Source organism: Tamandua tetradactyla, chromosome 11, assembly GCF_023851605.1.
Source record: "Tamandua tetradactyla isolate mTamTet1 chromosome 11, mTamTet1.pri, whole genome shotgun sequence".
NCBI classification, from domain to species: domain Eukaryota; kingdom Metazoa; phylum Chordata; class Mammalia; order Pilosa; family Myrmecophagidae; genus Tamandua; species Tamandua tetradactyla.
The window spans coordinates 23669014-23687862 of NC_135337.1; the positions used below are offsets into that span (position 1 = coordinate 23669014).

The 18849-nt window shown below is 38.3% G+C and overlaps 1 long non-coding RNA gene across 1 annotated transcript in view; it reads left to right on the forward strand.

The window, feature by feature from the left end:
- LOC143649426 (uncharacterized) overlaps positions 1–2423 on the forward strand; it is a 100025-nt gene extending 97602 nt beyond the window's left edge. Inside the window, exon 3 of the long non-coding RNA XR_013158989.1 lies at positions 2181–2423. This is a non-coding gene — a long non-coding RNA (uncharacterized LOC143649426). The remainder of the gene's footprint in view (positions 1–2180) is intronic.
- The last annotated feature ends 16426 nt before the right edge of the window (positions 2424–18849 follow it).

The window sequence follows — 18849 nt, forward strand, 5'->3', positions numbered from 1 at the left end:
ATGGGGTGAAAGCATCCCAGGGCTAACCTGTGAATAACCCCTGACAACATGCAAGTTTTCGGTCCTAAATCTTAAAAACACATTTTTGTATCCCTCTTCACCCTAATTCTTAAAGCCTATTTGCTGTTAAATGGCACAGATTTAAAAATAAGATTCCCACCCTACTCAGTGCTGCCTGAATGGTTTCAAAATAATCCTTATATCTTTAAAAATATCTTAGCAGCAGAACTTAATGACTGCCAACCGCCACAAAGTATAGTCTTTCAATATGTTAACTCTACAAACTAACATATCCCTAGTATAAGTGTATTTGTTTGTTGTAATCATTGCTAACTGAACAGATATGGGAAGTCACAGAAAGGTTTAAGAAAGCGAATTTTGTAGTCATTACTGACTGCAGTTCCTGAATAGATATAGAAAGTTATGGCAAATTGTAAAAAGTTAGTTCTGTTCGTAGTTGGAGCTGATGGTAAGAAGCTATAGAGAATTAATAAAAATGAACTTTCTTTTCTAGTCAGTTTCTCTGTTAAACTGCTTAGTGAAAAATTATAAAAAGTTTTTTTTAACTATCTGAGTACTCTGTCTAAACGATAAAAGTTTTGCATCATATCAGAATAATATCCTTGTTAATGTTTATGCTAACTTTATCATCCCTTATTTTAGGAGACAAATCTTCTCATTCTTAAAGGAAAACTGATTTATTCTCTCACCTTATAAAAGTAAAGTGCTAAAAGAGCTCAACATATTACCTTAAAAAGTATTTAGGAAGTATTATAATAATTAAAAGAGATTTCCTATACCTCTGTTAGCTACACTTGCATGGATAAAATATTACTCATACATTTTAAAATTATTTAAAATTACTAAAAACTTAAAGTTCTCACTATCCTTGTTATACCTAACACTGATCTGTATCATGTTAAACAATCAAATTTATTTATCAGTTACTTATCAGCCTACTTTACTCTAAGGCTTCTCTAAAAGTACAGGTGGTCAGTTATATGTCAAAACTTCACTTCCAACAAAAGAACTTTAAAGGAGCAAAAATGTTTCCCTGTTAATTAACCTAACCCTAGTAAGTGTGGTTACTAGGTAAAACTGCTATAGTTTGTAATTAATAACCCCATTATAAAACAACTGTCAAATGTTTTAAATTCTGAAAGTAAATTAATTTAAAATGCTTATAAAAAAATTAAAGTTTAAAGTGTAAGCTCTTACAGCAATCACATTTACTCCTAAACTTTAACTGTTATTTCTAAATTCTGAGATGCTTTACTCTTTGTATAACCTTGTAGTGCCCTAGAACTTAAAATATTTGTGTAACAGCCAAGACTCAGAGTTAAAGATCTCCAGCTCTGAAAGTTAGCATTACTCATACAGCAAAATCTAAAAGATGCTAATCTAGTTAGACTAAGATAAATATAATATTGTCTATATTCTAAAACTTTAACTTCTTTGTGAGACAAAAAAGAACCAAAGTATTTTAAGCAAACATAAATTAAAATAAAATATATATATTTACAAGTTCCCATAAACTTAAAAAAAACAAAAAACAAAACAACCCCCCCCCAAAAAAAACTATTAAACTTCTACACCTGGGGAATTCCTTCTATTAAGCAATGAGGGCTGCTCTGGGGACTTTAATTCAGCCCTGCCCCTAGGGACTTTAATTCAGAAAGCAAAACTAATTGCCCGCACTTAAGCTCTAGAACTAGGAACAGGGAAAAGGCTATGCCTTCCTAGCTCTGCATGCTCATATAGTGTGTGAAAAGCCAATTTTCTCTCAATTAAACACCACCAAGAAATACTCAATCTTTTAAGTGTCATGCTTTTACCAGCCAAAATAGCGATAATTTATTGCCCTGGCCATCAAAAAAATAATAGTGACATATCCTGAGGGAATAATCAGGTGGGCACAGGAGCCAAAGCTGCAGACCAATCAACTAAGCCCCTTCTAAGCCTCATTCCTACACCTCTTAACTTGGCCCTCTTATTCCTCAGTTGAGCAAGAATGCACCTCCCAGCTAGAATTCACTCTTAAACCTAAAGGATGGTCATTTCCTTCCCTCTTCCCCAGGCTCTTGGTTAATACTCTCCTAGGCCTTCTCACTTCTATCCTCCCCCTGTTGTCGATTAGTCCTTGCATTTTTAAACTTCTCACTAAGTTTATTTTTTTTCAGACTACACGCCAAATCAATGCTGATGTGAAGATTTTCAGCTGTTCCAACCACCCGTCTGGACTCCAAAGTTCTATGCCTCATCAAAGGCAGATCAGCCAAGGCTGGGCAGCTGATTTCAGGGAAAGGCAGAGCAGAAGTGAGGAAATAGAAACTTAACTTGAGATAGTACCTAAAGTGGCGTCAGACCACAAGGTGGCCGCACACTGCCGGTGCCATAAGCCGTTTTCCACAGACCTGAATAAACAGAAGGATTTTCTTGCTCATTGGCTTTGTTCTCTGTTTTTTGACATTTGGTTCAGCTTGTTCTAGACCTCTAGCATAACTTCTGTTTAACTGATTAGAATTTTTCAGTTCTTGTTCTCTGGTTCCTGCTCTACCAGATAGGACTGACTCCAATCAGATTTTCCCAGACAAGACAGGCCCAAGTCTCAGGACAAGCATGTAATCAGTATTAAGTTTCCCCAAGGATGAGTCCCAGCATGGTGCTAGTCTCTCTTGTGAGACCTCTTGAGTCTGTGTTTTTCCTATCCTGTCCAGCAGGTGGCAGAGTCATCCCATCACTCTCCATCTGCATAAAGTGGTGTGGGTCCTTTAATTCTCAGCAGATCCAATCCCTGCAGGGTCCTGTTTGAGAAAGAGGCTGAAGCAGAAGGCCGGCCTAAACTATCCCTATTTTCCAACTCCTGGTATCTGAAATCTTTAAATGAAGGCTGCCAGTTGTACCGGGCCCTGTCCCCTCCTTTCTTGGGGAAGATAGGTCCTTAAGGGAATTATCTCCTTCAGCTGAATAGTTCCTTTGTCTTTCAGGCATATTTTAACTCCTCCCTTGCTGGGGGCAGTGCTGACAATTGAACATGCCTGCAGCTTTCTTTAAGGGGCTTCTAAAAAGAATTTTTAAAAAATTTCTTTTTAGAGCTGGTCCTCAACTTCCCGGGTTCACCAATCAGTAGCCAGAGTTGTTACCTGGCTCTATGTGGCCCTTTTCTTGGGGCATAGCCCTTTTCTAATATTCTGAGCTCAGCCTACTCCAAATCTTTGTTTTCTGCTATTTATTTATTTTAACAGCCTCACCTTGTCTCTGTTGGGGAGAGACCTCCTGATCCCTTTTTTCCTTGCTCCAGGTTTATCTGTGCTTGGGATTCTATTCAGCAGTCTGAATTTGTTAATTAATTCCACAACTGGAGCTTTGTTGTACTATATTCCCCTGTTTCTAGTAGAGACTGTTTCTTTTTCCCTATGGGGAAGTAACTCCAAAACAGCCTTCTGTACCAGTGGTCTAGGAGCATCAGCCTCCATGGCTTGGGAGAACTCACAGTTTTGTGCTGTGATGTTCGTCTTTCCACCCATTCCAGACTGGTGTATGATGTGTGTCCTGTCGTGGGAGACCCCTAACAGTTGTTCTAGGCAGTTCCTGCCAATTTACTAGCTGCCCTGGAGGACGAACTAAATTCCACACCTCTTATGCTGCCATCTCGCTCCATTTCCCCCTTTCTTTAGTGTATTTTAAAACTTTGACTTCTGTGTGAAATCAAAGGAAGAGATGTGTTTTGATCCAATTTTATATTTTCTATAGCATAATATCTAATTTAACCTATATGGTCAGTTTATTCAAACAACATAATTACATGCAACCTAGAATAGGGAATTAAATCTTGTTATTTTTTTTCCCTGATACATCCCAGAGTAATTTGGTCAGAAACTAAAAATGCATTTTCAAAGTCCCCTTGACGGACTGGGGAAAAATGTGGAAATATAAAACTTCCCCATGTGGGGGATTTCTGATATTCTCACAAGCATTAGGGACTCCCAGTTTAATAAACCAAGCCCTCTCTCTTGGAGCTTGCCCTTATGAAACTTATTCCTGCAGAGGAGAAGCTAAACCTCCCTATAATTATGCCTAAGAGTCATCCCCAGAGAACTTCTTTTGTTGCTTAGATAGTGCCTCTCTCACTAAGCCAACTCTGCAAGTAAACTCACTACCTTTTCCCCTACCTGGGACATGACCCCCAGGGTATAAATCTTTCTGGCAATGTGGGACATAACTCCTAGGGATAAACCTGGCCCTGGCATTGTGGGATTGAGAAAGCCTTCTTGACCAAAAGGGGGAAAAAAGGAAACAAAATAAAGTTTCCATGGCTAAGAGATTTCGAATAGAGTTGAGAGGTCATTCTGGAGGTTATTCTTATGCATTATATAGATGTCCCATTTTAGTTTCTAGTCTATTAAAGTAACTAGAAAGAAATAGGCCAATTTTATGTCAATTTGGCTAGGTTATTGTGTCCAGTTGTTTGGTCAACACTGGCCTAGATGTTATTATGAAAGTAGTTTGTGCATGTGATAAGCATCTATAATCAGTGGACTTTAAGTTTAGGTGATGACCTTCAGTAATGTCAGAGAACCTCATCTACTCAGTTGAAGGCCTGAAGAGCAAAACTCTTCTCCTGGTTTCCAGAAGAAATTCTGCCTGAGGAGTACATCATCCAATCCTCTCTCAGTTTCTGTTCTATTTGACCTCCCCTACGCATTTTGGACTAAAGATAGCAACATCAGCTCTTACCAGCATTTCCAGCCTGTCTGCCCTACAATTAATTTTAAGGGATTGGCTCACATAATTGTGGGGGATGTCACAATTGATTGGTATATATATATATATATATATATATATAGACACATTTATATGTCCCCTTTTTTTTTCTGTATGTCTGGAGAACCTTACTACCCATGAACAGATTGAGGATAGTTGGGCCAGATTCCTAACGTCTTGTCTCTGGCTTTTATTTTTTTTCATGTCATTTACAAAGCTTTTATTACACATTTTTATATCAATTTAATGATTCACCACTCATATTCATTTGTAAGTCCTATCTTCTATGTATAATTCTACCATCACCTTTGATTTTGTATACCTCTCTTTGGGGTGTTTTGGGCTATGGCAATTCTAAATTTTTGGTATTGGAAGGTGTTATCACTAATATGGGGTAGGGAGATGGAAATATCTGATGTTCTGGACAGACTGGGCTAGGTTTCAGGATTTATCTGGACCAGGAACCCATCTGGAGGTTGTAGGTTTCTGGAAAGTTACTGTAGTGCATGGAACCCTTGTGGAATCTTATATATTTCCCTAGGAATTCTTTAGGATTGGCTGGAATGGTCCTGGTTTGGGGTTGGCAGGTTATGATATGTAGCAAGGTCTACATGAAGATTATGTAAGAGAAACCTCCAGAGTAGCCTCTCAGCTCTATTTGAACTCTTTCTGCCACTGATACTTTATTAACTACACTTCTTTTTCCCTTTTTGGTCAGGATGTAATTGTTGATCCCATGGTGCCAGGTCTGGATTCATCCATGAGAGTCCTCTCCCACGTCACCAAGGAGACTTTCACCCCCAGATGTCTTGTCCCACGTAGAGGGAGGGCAATGATTTCACTTCCAGAGTTGGGCTAAGAGAGTGAGGTCACATCTGAGCAACAAAAGAGGTCCTCCAGAAGTAACTCTTAGGCATACTTATAGGAAGTCTAAGCTTCTCTGCTACCTACATAAGCTTCACAAGAGTAAGCCTCATGATTGAGGTCATGGCCTATTGATTTGGGTATCATTAAGGTTTGACACAGTATCAGGGGATTCCTGATGGTAAGGTTTAATAGTTCCATATTCTTTGTTCCCTCTCCTCAGTGGACTTTGCCAATACTTTTTGATTATCAGGTTAATATACTCTAGGATGTATCCAGGCATTACAATGATCTATACAGGATTAAAGGACCTTTTCTTAATTCTGTTCTTCCTGTGGTTCAGTTGTTCAAATGAAGTATACAGATAGGTTGAATTAGATTAGGCACTACAGAAAATTTCCATTCCAGATCAAATAAACCTTTCTTCCATTGGTCCCAAAGAGTATGTGTGGTTCTAAAATAGGGACATTGTCTTCCTTACCCCTATGATCTGGATTACTTTAACTCCAACCTGTTTGGCTTCATTCTTATCTCTAAATATCAGGTTATACATATAAAACAGCCTCTCAAAATCCAGAAATAATAATCACCACTCTGGACTTAATGTGTCTGCTCTAAAAGCTTACAATCTAGTACCCTGTTTTCTTATAAGTATTTTCTAAAGGTGACCATACCACCATACCACAACAAAAAACTGTTGTTTTTTGTTTCTGGCTTATTTTGTCTCACCAAATGTCCCACATGTTCATTCACATCATTGCATGCCTCATGACACTGTTCCTTTTTATAGCAGTACAACGTTCATTCATAAGTATACAACATCGTTCGCCAGTCTACTTCTCCATCAGTGCATCCTTCACCCACCTACATTCATCAGGCATCATGTAGAAGGTCCAAAGTCCACAGTCCATCACCATTCTCAATTTTAGATAATTTCATTGTTCTCAAGAGACAGAAAACCAATAAACACACCCTCACCAAATAGAAAATCTAAACTTCCTCTTAACTCGTCTCTCATCCCATTATTTATGTCTGCTATTGCTGTGGTAGTGCTGATGGTTTCCTTTTGAACATAGCTTATAGCATGCAATAGCAATTTTTCCCTTGTATCCTGGACTTAAACACTCTTTATACAAGTATCACATCTTTGAAATAATTCTTATGAGAACTATTACACATTTTTATTATGAGCTCAGAAGTCACATTTTTAAATCTGGATCTGTTCATCACCTTTTCCTTCCAAAAAAATCTTCCAAAGTTATAAATAATAGAAATTTATAAATATGTATCAATAATTATGTAGTTTTTACACTACAACTACTGTCAGATCAATGTTTCAAGTTGTCTAACCACTTTGCAGTGTCTCTCATCTGGATCAGAAACACAGCAGTACAGCCTTTGAAATCTCCACTGCAGAAATGGCAGCCCTTTCCCCAATTCCACCACATTCCCTAACACACCGACATTCAATATATGTTTGCGCTGGAGAGTTAATGCAAAAACCAGAAATATTAAATTGTGGGAAGACTTGCTCCCTTGAGCACTGAGAAAAGGAATCTCGGAAGATATCAGCCTTGCATCTGTATTTAAACTCACCAGTCCAAGAATCACCAAGAACTACATCCTAAACCCTGAAGGGTCAGCAGAGGCCCAGCACATGTATGTGGGGCTGTTCTAGTTCAACGTCTTTCGACTGGAAGAGTTTTGAGTCACTACGAACTGAAAATTCCATATTTGGCCTAGAGTTGGTGGGCTGATTTGAAACTGTTATGTACTCGAGAAACTCGTGTTCTTTTAATCCAATCTTGTGGGGCAGACCTGTTGTTGGGGGATACTTTTTAATTAGGTTGTTTCCATGGAGATGTGACCCTGTCCATTGAAGGTGGGCCTTACCCTGCTTACTGAAGTCCTTTAAGAGGAGCTATTTTGGAGAAAGTATAGCTGCTTGGAGAAACAAAATACCCCAGCAGGAGCCAGAAGGACCCACAGGAGCTGAGAGCCATTTTTTGAAACCAACCCAGGAGAGAATGGCCAACAGACATCGCCATGTGCCTTCTCTTGTGACAGAGAAACCTGGATGCATTTTGCCTTTCTTCAGTGAATGTATCTTCTTGCTATTGCCTTAATTTGGACATCTCCATAGCCTTGGGATTGCAATTTGTAACTTAATAAATCTCCTTTGTAAAAAAAAAAAAAAAAAGCCAATCCATTTCTGGTATATTGCATTCCAGCAGCTGAGCAAACGGAAATAGTTGGGGAATCCAATTTTCTCACTAGCATCTGGTCTTCATTACTGAGAAGCTGCTCTTTCCTTGGCAAAGGGATGAAGCACCCTAGAGAATCGAGGCCAGGGGAACAAACTGCCTGCTGTCAAGTCACCAAGCTTTTCCAGTTTTCAAATTCACCAAGATGGAAGATTCAGAGATGACTGTGATAGCCAAGTGGATATATAAATATAGTTAAAATAAAATTCTCAATATGGACCTTAGGATTCAGACCCAGGAAACTCCTCATTTATCCTGTGTCAAACTTCCAGATATTTCTGGCATTTTTTTTTCCTTGGACTTGGTTTTAAAATTTCTTCCTTTTGAGACCAGCCAAAAGATATCAGTTGTCCAGCGTTTCCTTTACAAATCTGTTTTCTGGTTTGTAGAGCACATCAAGAATGGACACATCTCTCCCCAGGAGGCTAAGAGGTTGTAAGGTGCAGACTGCTGCTTGGGGAATATCTTAGCCTTACACAGGGGCCCCTCTCAGGCCACCTCCACCATAATGTGGGAAATGTGACCCTCTGTGCTCACCAGCTTTCCAGCAGAACATTCAGTTTTCTCAGCTTTCAGAACCCAAGGCCATGCCCACCTCTCCACCCCTCCTCAAATTCAGTTCCTGTTTAAAACCTGTGGGTCCTCTGTCATCAACAGGATCACATATCCTGTGCTTCCCAGGAGAGGCATGACTTGATAGTTTCCAAACCCACATTTGGAAGAAGGATCATACATGATAAATCTCAAAGGAGTATGTAGTGTGGCCCCATTTGAGGGAACTTTCTTCAAATGCTGGTGAGAGACGTCGCATGGCCCTTATGTGTCATTTGTTCTCCTCTAATTTATCTGCCCACAGCTCCTGACTCTGGCTGGTTCCAGATTAAAGCTGACATCTGCCTTTCAGTCAGGCTCTTTTTATACTAACATTCTATCCTATTATGAGCCTGTTTATTTCTCTCTCCTCCCTCCTATAGGAGGGGCATCACATTGTATAGAGTGGTTGGGGCAGCAAGAGATTGGCAGAGGAATCCCACTGATATTAAGAGCTAGGCAAGGGTTTCATTGTTTTTCTCATTCTTACTAATGTGAGCATGTTTCATTTTTCATAGGATTATGGCCATCAACCTTTTAGAAGTCAGTGATTTAAGCACTAAATCTCTGCTGGCTCCTTCATTGCCCTCTGTACAGCCTTATTTATTTCGCTCCTCTTCACCTACTTTCCCTTACTTATTAATTCAGGGCTCCCACAGTCAACCAAGGGAAAAGTGCATCGAAAACACTTTGCTGATGTGAATCCAGAGCTGACACATTCCCTCAGCAGCATTTTTGCACAGTGGCTGATTTGCTATGAATTTCCCTTTTGCCAGTACAATTTCATTAGGCAATTAATTTCCGTTTTAATCTCTTTATGGCTCTAACACATTGCAGACAAGTAAAGGAGAGTATATTGATAAGATTAGGAAATTTTAAGTAATATAAATCCAGTTCACACAAATTTCAGGCTTCTCTCAAGTGAATGCAAAACTCTGATAAGGCTGAGAATGAGCTCAAAAATGGAGCTTGGAAGTTTCACAAGACACCAGACGATGGCAGCATAGAATGCCTGAGAAAAACTCGGTGAGTGATAACAGCTTAAAAACATTGTCAAATATGTTGCAAAGAGTTACAAAACTACTAATTATTGATGTCAATTAAAATGAGGAAATTTGTTAAAGACAAGCAGTTTAAAACCTGAGATACCTGAGTTTAACTCTTCTTTGCTGCTTTCTGGTGGTGTGAAGTTGAGCTAGGCAATTAACTTCTCTGAACTCCAGTATGTCATTTGTAAAATAGGGATAATAATTGTTAGAGGGTTATTTTGAGATTAATAGAGAAAACGTATTTGAAAGCCTTAGCCTCATGCCTACCATGCTGTAAACACACGTGAGAGAGAGAAAGAATCATGTCAAATATGAACTTCATATTTTTTACAAAGAAGTTTCCATGATTTATCAAAAACCAGGCGTGAACCAAATGGGAGGTGGGAATAGTCGCCTCCTCAGGTCTAGACAATAAGGAAGTTTATTATCCATTGATAATTTTAAAATAACTGATTCCTTCCTCAGCAGTGTTGATTCTACCAATGAATCAGTCAGACATTCTTCATATTTTATATTTCTTTTTAATTTTTTTGTTTCTATGTATTTGCTGAAATTTCCCTTGCATATTGCTCATCTTTTTCCACCAGAGCCTTCAACATATTAAACGTAGTTATTTTGAATTCCATGTCCAATAGTTCCAACGTCTGAGTCATATCTGTACCTGGATTTTGTTGATTGCTTTGACTTTTGACAGTTTTTTAAAAATTGCTTCATGTGTCTGGTAGGTTTTGCATGAGTGAAGAGCAGATAAATTGTGTAAGACACAGAGGCTGGAAATAGGAGCCTGGAAATGATAACATCACTCACCTTGATAAACTTTTAAGGTGAGGGTTGAGTCAATCTAGTCAGCAGTTGAGTTGGGTTGGGTTTTGTTGTTGTATGGTTACCCTCTGTGCATATTAATATGTTTGCGTAATCCTAGTATAGTGTCTTCCCACTAGCACCCATTCTCACAAAAGTATGGCTGTCACACTGCGGTGTTCAATAGTATTTAAGAACAGATGGTGTTTAATAATATTAGGTCTGTACCTGTGGTAGTCTACTGCATTTAGTATGTATTTGTACATCTCTTCTGTAATTAATGGAAGCAAAACCACATTTCTGCTAGCTATGCCTGAAATGCAGAGGCATAAATGTGGTTATACACTCTCACCTCTCCTGCTTCTTTTACCACTCGTGCAGAACCCATAGGCACTTCTAACACAGGCTTATCTTCTTTGGTACATAGTCCTAATGGTTTCTTCTTGGTCTTCTCATTTCAATCCAAGTAGTGGGATGTCTATTTACTCATATTTACTTGTTTTATAATCTGAGTGCTCCCCCTTGTGAATGCATTTTTTTGTCGTTCCACTTTCCAGGACCTGTACACCACTTCATCTACTAAATATCAAATATACTCCCTTTTCAAGAACTTATTTAATCTATTTTCCTGTAAGAACAGCTAGTATTTATTTATTTATTTATTTTGCCTGGGCAGGCACCGGGAATCGAACCTGAGTCTCTGGCATGGCAGGCGAGAACTCTGCCAGTGAGCCACCATCGCCCACCCAACAACAAGTATTTTAGCATTTTAAAGTCTTATATATTCCTTAGAACAGGAATTAGTGAGTGTTCTAGTTTGCTAGCTGCCGGAATGCAACACCCCAGAGTTGGATTGGCTTTTAATAAAAGGGGATTTACTTTGTTGGTTCTTCAGAGGAAAGGCAGCTAACCTTCCACTGAGGTTCTTTCTTATGTGGAAGGCACAGGATGGTCTCTGCTGGTCTTCTCTCCAGGCCCCTGGGTTCCAACAACTTTCCCTGGGATGACTTCTTTCTGAATCTCCAAAGGCCTGGGCTGAGCTGCAAGTACTGAGATGAGGAATGCTGAGCTTCTTAGGCTGTGCTACATTGCATTCTCTCATTTAAGCACCAGCCAATTAAGTCTAATGTCACTCATTGCAGCAGACACGCCTCCTAGCCGACTGCAGATGTAATTGGCAACAGATGAGGTTCACGTACCATTGGCTTATGTCCGCAGTAACAAGATTAGGTATGCTCACCTGGCCAAGTTGACAACTGAATCTAACTAACACAGTGAGGTAGGTGGAGATATTGATGTCCACTTCCAAACTGAGAACCAAGCATCTTGGAGGACCAGAGACTCTGAAACATATCCTTCACTGTTTTCAGTGTCAATGTATACTCGAGTCAAATGGGAAAAATTGCCCTATTCTGTATTATGTGCGTGTGCTCACGCTGAGATGCCAGGATTAGCCTTGCACTATACACGGTGCTTACTATCAAAAGAGAAGCATTGTTGCTTGAATACTGATGTTGGAAAGTTTTAAAAAATCTTGATTTGGTGCCCTATTTAATTCATGCAGCTCAAAGATATTCCATGATAAATACTATTTTATTTCCTGAACCTCCTCTTCTGTATCACATCAATTTCCTTCTTTGATCATATTTCCTATCTTCTGCCTTTTTCATCAGAGGTATTTGTACTAGTGAGCACCAATATCTTTTTCTTTGCCTTTAAAGTAGTCTGATAGCATTCTCTGGTGTTTTCTGAATAAATTGCTTTCAAGACAATTAGTACCATAGGCAATCATCCTCTTGCTCAACCAAAATCCAAGATTCCATTTATGTTTGGGCACCTGAACTATGTTAGTAAGGAACAGTGTCATGATTGGTATTCAGGGCACAGTGATATTTATTTGCTCTAGTCATTGCTTTAAGGAAAAACAACCTAGATGGAGCCAGAGATAAAGAAATTCTATCTGACCATTATTCTACATACGGATCAGTCTATTCCTCATTTTTCTTCCTAAAAAAGTCTCTCAAACATTTTTCCTGGGACTTCTGACCCCTATTTTTACCTCAAACCATTCAGTGCTATTGATATCTGTACCTCATATTATCTCATGTAATAGGGTTAAGAGAGAAGCATCAAATAATAGTGACTTAAGACAGGCATTCATTTCCTTCTTGTATTTGAGAAGTTTGGAGAAATCAACACTAGGTTGAAATGGCATTTCATAGTAAGTTCATAACGAATTCATACCTTCTTGCTATCTCTCTTGTGCATAGTCTCCATTCCAGGGTTTACCTGATGGCCTAATAAGGCTAAAATAAGGTATTTTAGCTAGAAAATAGTAAGGGATAAAGTGGGTCAACTTTCTTCTCTAATATCCTTCGTGGAAGGTGCCTATACCACTTCTTCTTCCTGTTTGCAGTCCCATGGGCAAAAGTTGGTTCAAGATAGGCTGGGAAGTGTGTATGTTCTGAGCAGCTGTGTGCCCAGCTAAAGGTTGGGGCTTCTTGTGTTAAAGGAAAAAGGTAAGATGATTTTGGCAGGTAACCATTGGTCTCTGCTGCATACCAGATTGATGTGCACATTTTTAAGAAACAGATCACAAAAGCTAGTCAAATTCCATATTGAGAATCCCATTTATTCCAAAGATAATTCATAAATTCAGTTGCATGCCATTCATGTGCTGAGACAGCTTGGGGACCACAGCAGTTGTGAATGCAATTCTCACATCTCAATATAATTAGCATTAATTCCTAGTCATTTTTGGTACAAGCCCAGAATCTTTTCGTTATGAAAGTTAACATGAAAAATATAGAAAGTTACTAAATAGCAATGCATTAACATTTCTCAGTAAATTCTATAACAGTTTCCATATATATGTTCATGCTGTTAAATGTATTAATTATTCATTTCATGCTTATCTTCCCGGTTTAATATTCTGTGATACTAATATGCACTTCAGCATTGAGATAATATCTAATAATCTTTAATAATCAAATGCATCAGTAAGAATTTCTCCCAACACAAATGAAAATATTAAAGAAAATATTTAATTCAGGGCTGCATCCAATTGGAGTTCTATTACCACAACTCTGCATTCCCAGGTTGAATGATATGATTCCACCACTTGGATTGTTTAAAAGAAAATGCCAATTAAAAATTTTTTTTTTTTTGGACTCCAGAACACGGTACTTTTTTGGTTTCTCTCACAGATCCTTCACTCTCAATTCAATTACTGATACTTCCTCATCTTACCAAATTCGTGACATAGATATTCCCTCGAGCTCAATCTTGGACCTTCCTTTCTCTTTACACCCATGCTCTTATCAAGTCTGTTCATTTGAAAACGATGTCTATAGTCATGACTAAACAATTTATATCTATATTCTGGGTACTTCCCCTAAAGTCCAGACTCATATTTCTAACTGTCTGCTTAACCTTTCAACTCAAAAGTCTAACATTTCAAATGTAACATGTCCGTAGCTGAGCTCCTGATCCTTGCCCCCAAGACTTCTTCCATAACCTTCTCCATCTCAATATCAATAAATGGTATCTCCATCATTTCAGTTGTTTAATCCCTACCTCTTAGAATAACTCTCAAGACCCCTTTCTTCTCTGATATTCCATATATAATCATTCATCACATCTTCTCAGTGTTACCTTCAAAGCATTTCCTGAATCTGACCATTTCTAATCATCTCTACTGGTACTATCACGAACAAAGCCACAAACAGCTATTGCCTGGAGATTATTGTTCTCTCTTCTTTTCTCCTGTTCAGTTTCAGTTTCTTCTTAGCAGTCATCATTTCTGTGCTCAAAACCTGTCAGTAGCTTTCCATCTTATTTAGGTTAGAGCTGAAGTCTTCCTGTAGTACAAATGATCCTGTATAATCTAGGCTCTCTGACTACCTGACCTACTGTTCTTTCTCTCATTCACTTGGTTCCTATCTCACTGGACTCTGTTTTGTTCTTCAGACATGGGCAAGCATATTTCTGCTCCAGAGCTTTGGTGCTTGTCATTTGGAACTCTGTCTTTCTGTGTATGTGTATGGCTTATTCTTTAGTCATCCTCAGGCTCTACGCAACAGTTTCATTGCATTACTGACTCATTTAAAATCATATCTTTCCCCAATTCCCCATGAGCTAACCTCACTTTCTATTTTCTTTCTTGCTTACTATTTTCTCCATTGTACTTACTAAATTTAGCATACTATATAGTTAACATTTTTTTTGTTTTATTGTCTTTCTCTTCCACTAAATGTAAATTTCATGAAGGGTAAGGATTTTTGCTACTACTGGTTTTTTCACTACTGTTTTCCTGGTACCTTGGACATTATCTGGCACATAATAGGTCTAAATAAATGTTTGTTGGATGCATAAATGAATGTGATTTTTCCATCATCTCATCAGATGCTCTAACTCAATGGGTACATTTTCTTTTCTTTTTAATTAAGAATTAAAGTCTTTTAAAACAAATCTATTCAAAAACTGCAAAAATGTTCACTCTATATCCTTACCTACTGTAATCTTGTAGTTTAGCACCCTATTTTCATGTCTCCTGCAGTTAACTTCAAAATTAATGGAAGTGAAATATTTCTCAGACTGCTGAGTAAAAAAAGAATTAAAACCTAAAATTGTAATAAAGAAAAGAAAGATATACCAATCTAATTTAATTAAAAATAAGCAAAACAGTGACTCATTAGAAATTATTGGTAAGAGACTTGTGCTTTGAAATGTCTGCTTTGATGACTCAGAGGCGAGTAAATGCAACCATTATTGGTTATAAAGAAGTTGTTTCAGTTAACCCAATTTAGAATGAATGACCCTAATTGCCTCTCCAAGCTTGGGAAAGATGCAGTGCATTTCATTGGTCATTTGCAGATAGCGGCTCCCAGTTGTAAACAGGTAAACTTCCAATGAGTGAATTATATTAAAGATGACTCCATGGCTGGAAAATTTTTGAGCTGTTTTCTCAGGAGGAAATAGTTTTACATAGAGATAGTATGGGAAAGCATTCTGGGTGGAAACAAAGAGTATGCTTGAAAATTAGAGGTGAGACCACAAAGGACACACATAGAAAGTAGAAATTAGTTTTAAATGACTGCAATAGCATGGCTGAGTAGAAAATCTGTAACGCATGAGGGTAGCAATTGTCTGCAACTTTGTGAACCATGACCAGCAGTTTTATTGTGATCCTATAAGAATTTCTGAGAGAGTGTGTAGCGATATTGCTAGAGTGAGGAATTTGGGGTGCCTGTCCAGTCCTAGATCTGCCACTAGCTAGCTGAGTTCTTATGTCATTCAGTTTGCTCACCCATAAAATATAGGTAGAAGTCACTTTCAGTTTAAAAGTAATCTATGAATCAATGACCTGTAAAGAGGAAGAATTGCTCCAAAATCTGAGATGTAAGAAATATCACACAGTTATTCTGACATTTATTTAATTCACAAATGTGAGGATATTCTTGAAAAGAAGGTAGACAGCATCCTACCCTCCTGTGACTTATTCTAGTTCTCATTTGCTAAGGATGAAGCCAAATATTACTTATTTTTTCACAGTCCTGTGCTATCTCTAGGATTATTACGGATCCTTGGGGTTTCCACAATCCAGGAAATATGAGAGCAATCCCTTTCTCTCTATCTTTGTGAACATTATTGCAATTGTTCTTTGTCTGCTCCCATAAGATACTTTTAAATGTATCTGGCCAGCAGGTAGCATCTCTCCCCAACTATTAAAATTTTGTGCTAGGAATTTTTGCCAAGACTTGTTGGCCTCCATTACTATAAGATCTCATGTCGCTGCCAATGTCTTAGTTCCTATTACTTTTATGGTGCAGTAGACAAGTGAGCAAGTTGTCTGTCACTCCAAAAAACCCCACCTTCATCCATCTGTCAAGTCTCTAGGAATTGAGCTGCCATCAAGATTTGAACCCATTTTCTACTTAATGCTCAAAGCCACAGCTCCCCTCATGTCCCACTTTGGGCAATATAGTCACTGTGTTCTTCAGACATAAATCCTAAGACCAGAGGCTGCAAACCAGTGGTCCAAGGACTGATTTGACTCACAGATGGGTTTTGTTCTGTAACTTACTGCAGTCTCCACCATACCTTATTCATTTCCAATAATGAAACTGAGCATCGGGGCCATCATTCCTTTACTGTTGCTTTTCTTATGATTGTGGTTCAGAGCACAATTCTAGAGCCACATTTCCCAAGTTTGAATCTGAGCTCCACCACTCAATGGTGTGGCTTGGTTGAGTTATGTAATCTTTCTGTATTTCAGTTTCCTCCTCTGTAAGTGGCAAATAACCAAAGAAACCTATCTCATAAAGACGTTGCCAGGACAAACCGGCAACATTAGTTTATGTGATATTTAGTACCATAGCTAGCACATGGGAAATGCTTTGTATCAGTGCTATTATTATTCCTGACCCAGCTCTTACATGCATTTGAGGTCTTCTTCCAACACAAAGCACTTAGTAGTAGTTCTTTTCAGAGTAGCTCTATCCACACCCTGCCTTGCTAACATTTTGTCCACTTTCTCTTTAGTAGTGAACAAAAAGATCTAGTGGTAATTTTTGTCATGAGGGTGGCAATTATCTTTCATTCCTTTAAAATGGGACATTAGTGAAATGTTTTCATCACCCCATCACATTTTAACAGGTCAAAGAAATTTTTCCCAATTTCTAATACCGGCACAGCTTTCTACACTCTATTCCTTACTGATATATAAGCAAGAAAGCGTTTCTGATACACTAAAAAATTGACTAAAAGTTTTTCTCCATTTGCTTCCTAAGACTAAATTGTGAGTTTTTCATTTTGCTACACTCAAATTTGAGTTACTTCTTAAAGTTTCAGGCTTACCCTGTTAGCTGGCTTGTCAGTCTTCCATTTTCAGTGGCAAGACAAGACTATTCTTCACTTGATGAATAATATGTGCATATATACATTTTATTGAACTATTTTAAGTTTCGAGACTTTGAATTGTTGATGTCTTGAGATTCTTTGTACCTGCTTTGTTTTGTTACATGACCTTTACATTGCTTTTGAAGGTCAAACTTCTAATGGGGAAGGTTTTATTTTAATGTGCACATTGACATGTTTCTTAGATTCATAGGTTTTTTTCTCTTATATGTAGAGAATAAAAATAAATGATTTTTTGACAGCTTGTCAGCCAGAATTTTATTACCTATATCTGATCATATCCCTTGGGTGGAAACGGCAGTCAGTAGCAGATGGACTTTATTTATGGTTATGCCATTTTGAACACATTAAAAGGGAACTGTAGTTGTAGATTTGGAAATGGAGTCCATGTAGAGACCAGACCTAACTTCAGCAGCTGCCCAAATGATGCTGTGATGAGGTAGGTAGTTCTTAAACAGACGGTTTCCTATCTTGCTTCTTCTTGCATTATCTCTTGGGTATGTAAATCCCTGACACTATCCTGAGAGGTAGGAAGGGCCTTTCCCTAAGACTGTGCCTTTGGCAAGCGCGATCTTTTCCATATCTTGCTCCTGCTGCCTGCTTTAAATGAGACTGGAGGGGGAAATTTGAAGAGTTCAGAGAAAGAGAACAATTTTCACATTTCAAAATGGCAGTCTCCAGTGAGATCTGTCAGAGGACACATTTGTTGTGTTGATAATGGCAGTTGTTGTTAATAGCCAGGTCCAGAGACTGACATTTGGGATTGAGTGTTTCCCACCAAGGCATGTTCAAGTCTTAATCCTTGTTCCTGTGTGTGCGAATCCATTTGTACATGGGATCCTTGCATATGCTATTATTGGGTAAGGTGAGGCCAATCTGAATCAGGGTGGGCTTCAATCCATATGACTTGAGGCCTTATAAAGAGAGGAAATGTGGACACAATTCAGTTAATAGAAGCCGGAAGTCAGAAGAAGCCAGCTGGGTGAGAGAGAGCACCACGTGATGGGAGGACCCATCGTCAGCATGCTGCACCTCTGGGGGAGAGCATGGTGTTGCTGGCATCTGGACTTTGGGCTTCTAGCCTCCAAACTGTGAGCCAGGAAGGTCTAGCTGTTGAAGCTCAGCCATTGTGTGCTATTTGTCATCGAAGCTCTGGCAAACTAAAACAACTAAGAAGGAGAAAGAAAAGAAAAGGAAAGAAAAAAAATATTTGTTCTAAGAAAAATTTCAGTGCTTTATAGATATTATACCATTTCACCCCACACTAATCATGTAAGACAAGAACTATACTTAGGCCCATTTTAAAGATGGGGACATTTAGGATCAGTGAGGCGAAGTAAGTTGCCCAAGATGATATGATTAGTAAGATGTTTAGTAAGAGAAGAACCAGAATTAAACCACAAATCTGCCTGTCTCTAGACCACATAGTGAGAGAAGCAAAAATTCACTTGTACTGAGGACTTTACTATGTTATGGAAAATTTTATTTAATTGCCCATTTATTGTAAACTTTCAAACTACATAAAGTGGGTAAGCTATCTTTAGGAACATTTTTTTTTGCCATAACTTTCAATGTGAATTAAAATTGTCTCCCTATGA